General features: G+C 47.0%; 1 long non-coding RNA gene across 1 annotated transcript; it reads left to right on the top strand.

The window, feature by feature from the left end:
• The first annotated feature begins 4,953 nt into the window (after positions 1-4,953).
• On the top strand, positions 4,954-5,908 carry LOC141018980 (uncharacterized). Its single transcript, XR_012180758.1, has 3 exons — positions 4,954-5,030; positions 5,627-5,700; positions 5,837-5,908. It is a non-coding gene; the product is annotated as an uncharacterized lncRNA (long non-coding RNA).
• Positions 5,909-9,078: the final 3,170 nt, after the last annotated feature.

Consider the following 9,078-nt stretch of genomic DNA (forward strand, 5'->3'; position numbering starts at 1 on the left):
GCCGGTGTGGATGATGATGTGACTCGGAGAACCCAGACGCTCCTCTGACAGCAGCTCCATGGCATGTTGGCTGGTTGGGCACCAGAGTTTGGCCACCTTGTGGTTGGGGAAAAGTTTCTTTTCATTTAAGAACTTTCCATTGGAGTCGATGAGGATGACGATGTCTGGCTGCTGTGCCGGTCTGGATGGACGAGGGGTGGAGTCATCCAGTGGGCTGGGGGGTGGTCTGGGTGTGGTGTTGGTCTGTGGACTGGAGGGGAGCTGCTGGGTGGGTGGAGCCTCTTGGTCCTGGTGTCTCTGGGTGGGTGGAGCCTCTTGGTCCTGGTGTCTCTGGGTGGGGCTCCCAGGGTCCTGGTTGTGGTCTGGGTGTGAGTCCTGCTGTCCTGTCAGGTCTGGGGTGACTCTGTCTGTCTCCTGGAGCTTCTGTGACAGAGAGGCCAGCTCTCTCCTGTAGCTCTCTCCCTCCTCTCTCAGCTCCTTCACCTCCTCTGTCAGGGCGCTCAGTGCTGCCATGTGGTTCTCCTGGTGCTGCTGCAGCTCTCTGATCTCAGTCCTCAGGGTGCTCAGCTCTGTTTTGTTCTGCTCCCTGTCCTGCCTCAGTCTGCTCAGCTCTGTGCTGAGGCTGCAGGCCTCCTCCTGGTTCGGCTGATGGCTGATCAGCTCTCTCAGCTGGACCAGCTCTCTCTCCAGCTCACTGAACTTCACCTTCATGTCGGTGATGGTGGAGGTCAGCTGGGGGTCCTGGGCCTGTTCAGAGCTGGGGGGCTCACTCTTCTGGTCAGCAGGGGGGCAGGTGGGGGTGGAGGTGGTGTCTGTGTCTGGCAGGGTGTGGGTGTCATCAGATAGGGGGCTCTTCTCCTGCTGGGCTCTTTCCTTTAAAAGGGGAAAGTCCAGCTCAAACTGCCTGAGGTTTCCCTGCACCATGACAGTCCCATTCTTGTATATGTTGACTGATGTCATGGGGGAGTCTGGGTCTTCTGCTTCTTTGACCTTCAGTTTCCAGCCATTACAGATGCCCTCTTTCTTCACAGAGGGGTAGTGGGTCCTTATAGCAGTGTGCCATGCCAGTGGCTGCTCTGTGAAGAAGATCAGGTTGCTGACGTCTCCATTCTTGTAGGAGTCAGAGAAGAGTGTCTCTGGTCTTTCCTTCAATACTTTCTGTTTGTGTGCCTTCCTGGCACTTTCATTTTTGAGATCTTGTGTGTAGAAGAGAGGAACAGCTCCTGTCTGAGCTGTGTCTGAGGCTGCAGGGCTCTGCTGCTGCATCGCTGCTGTTACAACTCCTTGGTAACCGTTGCTAAGGCTTGCAGTCTTGTTAGCTAGCTGTTAGCTTTAACTGAAACTAACTTAAATTAGTTTGTAGGTAGTTATTTTGTTTTTTATAAGCCCTTGTGCAGGTTGTATTGTCTCTGGTGTTCTCACTCACTTCCTCTTCTTGCTGTGTTCCTCTTCTTACTCGTTGTCAGGTGTATTTGTTGTCTTCAGGACAGTTTGACTAACTGTCAGTTTGTCAGTTGGCTGGACTTTTCTGCTGGACTCCTCAGTTCAGATGATTTCTCCAAGTTTCCTTTGGCGTTTTCTTTTCTGTTTTTCTTCTTTCAGGGAGGTAATTCCTCTAAAAGTGTTTCCTCTTCAAAATTTGTCACAAAATTGAAAGTTTATCTCATCTTAAAACACAAAAAAGAGATAATTTTCAGGAGCTCATGTTGCTGCTAACTGCTGCGGAACTCTCTCTCTCTCTCTCCCTCTCTCTCTCTCAATTTCAATTTCAATTTCAAAGGAGCTTTATTGGCATGAAAGTTTAAGCAATTTTGCCAAAGCAACAAAACACAATATACAATGTTGACACAGTAAATAATTACAGAATAAATAATAGATATATGATTAATAATAATGATAATAATGATAATAATAAAACAAATAAATTAATAAAGAAAAGAAAAGAAGAAGAAAAGAAAAGAGAAAAAATAAATAAATAAATAAATAAATAAAAATAAAAATGGAAAGTGTGTGTGTGTGTGTGTGTGTGTGTGTGTGTGTGCGTATCAGTGTGCAGGTTAGTGGAGGAGATCATGTCCGGTGTTTGCAGCTTCTCTTTTTCTGTGGCAGGCACTAACATATTTTGCTGCATCTGCAGCAGTGGCACTTTTCTCTCCCAGTAAATATTGTATTTTTTCTGTGTCTGGGAGTTTGTCAAAATTTGGGGTTGTGTGTGTGATTTTGTTGTAAAGTTTTGTTCTGATATCTGTGTATTTGTCACAGTGCAGCAGGAAGTGCTGCTCTGTCTCCACCTGTCTGTGTGGACAGAGCCGACACAGCCGCTCCTCTCTGGGCAGCCACGTCTGTCTGTGCCGGCCGCTCTCCAGGGCCAGGTTATGGCTGCTGAGTCTGTACATAGTCAACGTTTTCCTCAGTCTCGGGTCGGTTACAGAGCTCAGGTATTCTGCCATTGTGTATTGTCTGTTTAGGGCCAAATAGCATTGGAGTTTGCTTTGGGTTTTGGTTGTAGATGTCCAATAGTTGATGTAATTGTCTTTTTCTTTTGCTATAATTTGGCGGGGCCGGATTGTGTGAGGGCGGTCTTGGTGCCCGGTGCTGTTGGAGCTGAGCCTGTGGACCAGCTGGCTGAGGGGACTCCTGTCTGTGCTCTCCTCTTGGCATTGTAGGGCTTTGTAGTGGTAGGAGCCGGGCTCGCTGGCTTTGAGGTGTTGGTAGAATTTTATGGCTCTTTTTTGGATCCGAATTAACAGGGGAAATTGGCCTAATTCAGCTCTGCATCCGTTGTTGGGGGAGTTCCTGTGGACTTTGAGGATGCTTTTGCAGATCTCTGTGTGCAGGCTTTCCATTGGGTGTTTGTCCCATTTTTCAAGGTCTTGGTTGATGAGAGGGCCCCACACTCCACACACCCTCTCTCTCTCCCTCTCTATCTCTCTCTCTCTCGTAGACATCCAGGCTGTCTGGGATCAGTTTGCCGGGGTTGCTTCATCGCCCCCCACTGGTGGTTTCGGCCTATGCTGATGATGTTAATGTTTTTGTTCGGAATCAGGGAGACGTGTCTTTTCTAACACATGCCTTGGATCTTTTCAGCAAAGCTGCTTCAGCAAGGGTAAATTGGGGGAAAAGTGAGGCTTTGCAGTTGGGGTCGTGGGGGGAAACAGGGGCACCGGTGTTACCGGGGAACCTGAGCTGGGGAAGGCAGGGCATGAAGGTGCTGGGGGTGTTTCTGGGGAGTGAGGAGTTTCAGAAGAGGAACTGGGAGGGTGTGATGGAGAAAGTGTGTGCCAGACTGTCTAAGTGGAAATGGTTGCTCCCTCAGCTCTCCTACAGGGGAAGAGTCCTGATTGTCAATAACTTGGTTGCCTCGACCCTTTGGCACAAGCTGAGGGTCTTGCAGCCACCGAGGGGCCTGGTTGAAGCCATCCAGAGGAAGACGGTGGAGTTCTTCTGGTCGGGACACCACTGGCTGAGATCAGCGGTGCTGCACCTGCCGGTACATGAGGGTGGACAGGGCCTGGTCAACATCGCGGCGCGGGTCGCGGCTTTCAGGCTGCAGACGGCCCAGAGGCTTCTGTACAGTTTTGGTCTGCCGTGGATGGACACAGCCTGCTTGCTGCTGAGGAAGGCCGGTCGTCTCGGGTACGATAAACATCTGTTTCTGCTTGAGCTCAGCTCAGTGGACTTATCTGGTTTGACATCTTTTTACCAGTCGGTGCTCGAGGCGGCGCAGGTCTTCATTTTCCAGCGGAAGGATGCAGTAACACCTGGGATGTGGCTCTTTGAAGAACCTCTTCTATGGAACAGTTTTATCACCTCGGGGGTCCTGTCCTCCGACAGCCTCAGGGTCAGACTGAGGGAGGCCGGCTGCCTGAAGCTGGGGCACCTCCTAGGGACCTCCATCCCCCACCTGGCAGAGCGACTCAGCATTAGGTCCAGCAGAGTGCTGCACAGGCTGGTGGCAGAGGTCTGTGGGTCCCTGCCGGAGGTTCTTAGGGGGTTCGTGAAGGACCGGACTGTTCTGGACCAGTGGGATGAGCAGCATGAATATGTGTTTCCTGCCCTGATGGTTTCTCCTGCGGTTGGCCAGTGGCGTGAGGAGGAGGACCTCCTGCTTTCTCTGAGGACCCCACAGCTGGGAGACCTGGAGTCTCTGGGGAGAAAGGAGGTGTATAACATCGTCCTGAAGGTGGCAGGCCTGCGCTCTCTGGCCGAGTTGAAGGTGTCGAGGTGGACTGAGTTTTTTGGCAGGGGCTCTTCTCCAGGAGGTTGTTGGCGGTCCCTGTACAAACCCCCCGTTGAAAAACGGACGGGCGACCTCCAGTGGAGGATTGTACATGGGGCCATAGCTACAAACAGGTATCTGGCACACCTTGATCCTAGCACGGGGGTCAGCTGCTCCTTCTGCTCTGACACTGAGACATTACAACATCTCTTTGTCCAGTGTCCCAGACTGGAGCCTCTGTTCAGGCTGCTGCAGGGCTGGGTTCAGGGGTTAGGGGAGCACTTCACTTCCTGTTTATACATCTATGGGCCACGCTATTCCGCAAAGAAGAAGGCAACACACACACTCATCAACTACATCTCAGGGTTATCAAAGCTAGTCACGTGGAAAACACGTAAGAACAGGGTGAGGGGTCAGGGGTCACAGGAGGTGGTGGCTATGGTAACGGGGATGCTGGCAGCTCGGCTGAGGGTGGAGTTCAGCTTCTACAGGCTGACTGACCAGATGGAGGGTTTTGTAAAGACCTGGGCTGTAAATGGTGTTTTGTGTTCAGTCCAGGAGGACTCACTAGTCCTGAGTTTCTGAGTCTTTTTCTGTTGCTCAGTTGATTATGTCCTGTTTTTCTCTGTTGCAATTGTGTGATTGAATTTGATAGAGTTGTGTGACATAGTATGGACTGATAATTAAAGTTTGGTTTTAAAAATCAAAAAAAAAAAAATCTCTCGTAGACATCCTGACTTCAGGTTGCCCCGACTACAAGAAACAGCCTGTGAATCCGGTCAGTTCCTACTGGAAGAGCGTCTCGGCTGCAGTGAGTACCTTCACCTTCACCTTCACCTTCACATGACACAAACATTAAGGTGTTGCATCCTGAATGTTTTGTAGCTGTGCTTCTTGTCACTTTGCTGTTTCCTAAATAATATTAATTTCTAAATGACAGAAAATGCAGCACCTGCCAGGTGAACTCTCAGATTTAAGCAGGAGGGTCACATATTGTTCCCTCACACAACCTTCCTCATAAAACCGCAGGTTATTCTGAACTGGAGAACAGATCAGTCGCAATATCAGTTCAGTAAAGATGAGCGAGGGTTCACTGCAGCAGCCCTGACCTGGTTTGTTGGGTCAGAACTGGTGGTAGCGCGTGGGTTGCACAACGTGAGTGCTGGGTGGAGATGACGCCTGCGTCGGTCTGAGACTCACACTGGCTGTAAGATGAGTCGAGTCAGTAAATGTTTGTGGCAGCGAGCCCGGCAGGAGTCTGAGGGCTGGAACCTCTAAAACATCCGTCTCTGGCATTTATCTGAAAGGTCCTGAATGTTGTTGCCACCTCAAAGGTTCATGTACTATAAAATGTGCATTTGGTCTGGAATCAGACCCACTGAGCTGGTGTTTGTTGCTCTGCTGCAGTTTGCAAAGGCAGCCACAGGGGTGGTCACAGTGCTGCTGAGTGGAGCAGAAGATGCACCATTCAACAAGAACAGGTGAGCAGACGGTTCATTCACTGACAGCACTGGTTCTGTTCTACAACTCATTCACTGGTCAACAGCATCGTGTGATCCATGTAAGAAGAAGAATGACAGCTTTCCTGTTTTTATGTCCTCTTTATTTAATTTAAAGTATATTAGCAACTGATGAACTGATCAACTTACAAAAGGGGAAGGTGACTGCCCTGCGAGTGATTCTGGTCAACAAAGGGTAAGTGTTTAATTAATCAAACCTGTAGTTTTATGTATTGATGTGAACTGTGTGAGATTTATTTATTTATTTAGACAGTTATGGACACAAATATAAAGCTGTAGAATCATAAATGTGATATTTGTGATGTGATAGAGGAGGAATGTGTCGTCTGACCATCCTGTCTCTCATTTTATGACCACACTCGTTACTGATGTGTTTTTCTTTCTTGAAATCTTGAACGACTGATGCCCCAGTGGGCAATAGACTGGATCCTTTCTCCACCTGCCCCATCACCCATCATCTACCTGCCCCATGACCCCCCTCCTCTACTTGTAGTATGAAATCAATTGATCCAAACTTTGAATGCAGCACTCTGTGGTGACGAATCTCTGCAACACCTGAGAAGCGAGGTGGAAAGCAAGGTGAAAGTCAGCTATGAATGCAGATCTGCAACAGAGTAAGTGATTTTGATCAGAACATTGCTGCTTACATTTATTGATAGACAGAGGTTATTAAAAGTGTTCACCCCCTTGGATGTTTTCCCCTTTTGTTGCTTTTATAAATGGAATCATGATCAATATAATTTGACTTTTTTGACAAAAGATTGCAGAAACAAATGTGTGGCTGCACTAAAGGCTGGTCACACCTGCCTCCGCCAACCTGACAGAGCTGCAGCAGGTTTACAAAGAAGATGGAGGAAAGTCTGATTGACTCCACACAGACTCAGTGTTGTGACACCACACTGACCTGGAGGGTGAAAACTTATGCAGTCACTTACTTTATATATTTTCAATTAATTGACGTTACTTTGTAGAAACCTGTTTTCACTTTGACATTAAAGAGTTTATTTCTGTGTGTTGACCATGATTCCATTTATAAAAGCATGAAAAGGGAAAACATCATCAACATGTGGTGAACTTTTTATAGGCGCTGTATAATTAAATGAATTGCAGTTAACTGAAAGCTGATTTCTGATCTTAACATCGTTCTCTCTCAATTTCTTGAGAAACCGTGACACAGCTTTTCAAGCTGGTGCTCACAAAGGCTTAAAGCTGACGGAGACGCTGTAGCTCAGAATGAGACGTGTCTGAACAGGATCATGGTTCATATCTGATCAGCACTTCCTTCTTTGACAGTTTGATCTGAGTTTTTTCAGCCTCTGTTTTCATCGTACAGAACCGATATGGGGCCACTTCCGGTTCAGAATCTTTCTGGATGCTGCTCAACAGTTTGTTAAACTTTCTTTCTGAGAACATTTCAGGCAGAATCGAGCAGCACAGCAGCAGAATATTGGTTTATAGTTTTCAGCCCTGACTAGTTCAGGAAGTTTGGTCAGAGATTGGGCCTCTGGGTGCAGCGTCACACTGTTCATCCAATAAACTGCCAACATCAGACTGATACGGAGTTAATGTTTAAAAGAAGAAGTGGACTTGTGATGGAGGGGTTCAGTCTGGTGTTTCTTTTCAAAGTCTCCTGCGTATGAACGATAAACTTGGTTATGAACTGGCAGCAGATTGGATCTGTGAGCTGCTTTGTGTCGTGGTGTTTTGGGCCTCTCAGGTTGATTCTGGAGGCAGTGAGACGTGATGAATATTAAAACTTTGTTGACACGTTCAAATTATTCTTTCTTGGATAAAATATTAAAAATGTAAATCTTTCAACTTTTTCAATACAAAAAAACAAACTACACACGAGAAGTGTTACACTGACTTTAACTGGAAACACAATCTTCTTTTTCAGTTCGAAGTTAACAGCTGTAACTCCTGACAAATGGTGGGAAACTGCTAGTAAGTATATGTCTGAGCTACTTTTTAGAATCAAGAAACATTATATTTGGAAGCATTTACTCCTTTGAGGGGATTGAAAACGGGCCAATAAAAAGTGTTTTAAAGACACATCACATGTTGGAGCGACTGGAGGTCCGATCACACTGAACTCATATTTCCTCTCTGAGCTTCTTATGGACCAAATGAGTGGATGGTGTTGATTTGTGGAACCTGACGTGTCCTGGTTTCACTATTCTTAACTCACCAATGATACTGAAACACTTTAACCTGGATTCTGAGCAGTGCTTTAAACTTCACTCATGCCTGAGAATCAGACAAGAACAATCTTTACATGTTGTCTCCACTCTGCGACCCTGAGGTCCAGACTGACCAGGTCCAGACTGAACAGGTCCAGACTGACCAGGTCCAGACTGAACAGGTCCAGACTGAACAGGTCCAGACTGAACAGGTCCAGACTGAAGAAGTCGAGCCGATCAGCTGACTTGATTTATGTAGCATAAACTGATACACAACAACACACAAGATCAACAACGAATATGAACCATAACTCAGAACTCCAGATTAAACATCCTAGTCTACTAGTGTATGACTGACTGACTGACTGACTGGCTGGCTGGCTGGCTGGCTGGCTGGCTGGCTGGCTGACTGACTGACTGACTGACTGACTGGCTGGCTGGCTGGCTGGCTGACTGACTGACTGACTGACTGACTGGCTGGCTGCCTGACTGGCTGACTGACCGGCTCTCAAATATGTATAAAATGTATTATTATTCAAATATTTTAAACTTGTTCCTCATCTCACATTTCAGAACCCAAACAGGACGTCGTCGGGTAGAACTGCAGCCCAACATCAGATCCTTTATAAAATATATTCTGCTGCTCGTCTGCTTTCACTCTGCTGTCACACACACACACACACACACACACACACACACACACACACACACACACACACACACACTCACATGATGTCACATATGTTTCAGGCCTGAACTTGTTTTGAAACAAAAACTCTGTGTCAGATTAATTTGACGGCTGAATATCAGATTCCACTTGATCAAAGCTCAAATGATTGAAATGAAAGTTATTCTGACTCCATCATAACTTCAGTGTGTCAGGTTGCATCACCAGGTTCCTCATTACATCATGTCTGATCCTGCGACTCACTGCTGGAGCTGCTGACAGATTCAAAATCATTTCAGTGTATTTCTGCTCTGCTCAGATGGTTTTTAAACATCGACGTGTTACTCTGTCACTCTGCTGTTATAACCGGCTGTATGCTGTATACTTACAACAGGCTGACTGGAGGATGTGAGGAGCTCGGTTGTGACTGATTTCTGTTATTTTCTGTCGTTTAATAAAGCTTCAGCAAAGCACATGAACTCGGTCTCTTAT

The sequence above is a fragment of the Pagrus major genome, chromosome 23 (assembly GCF_040436345.1).
Source record: "Pagrus major chromosome 23, Pma_NU_1.0".
Lineage (NCBI taxonomy): Eukaryota > Metazoa > Chordata > Actinopteri > Spariformes > Sparidae > Pagrus > Pagrus major.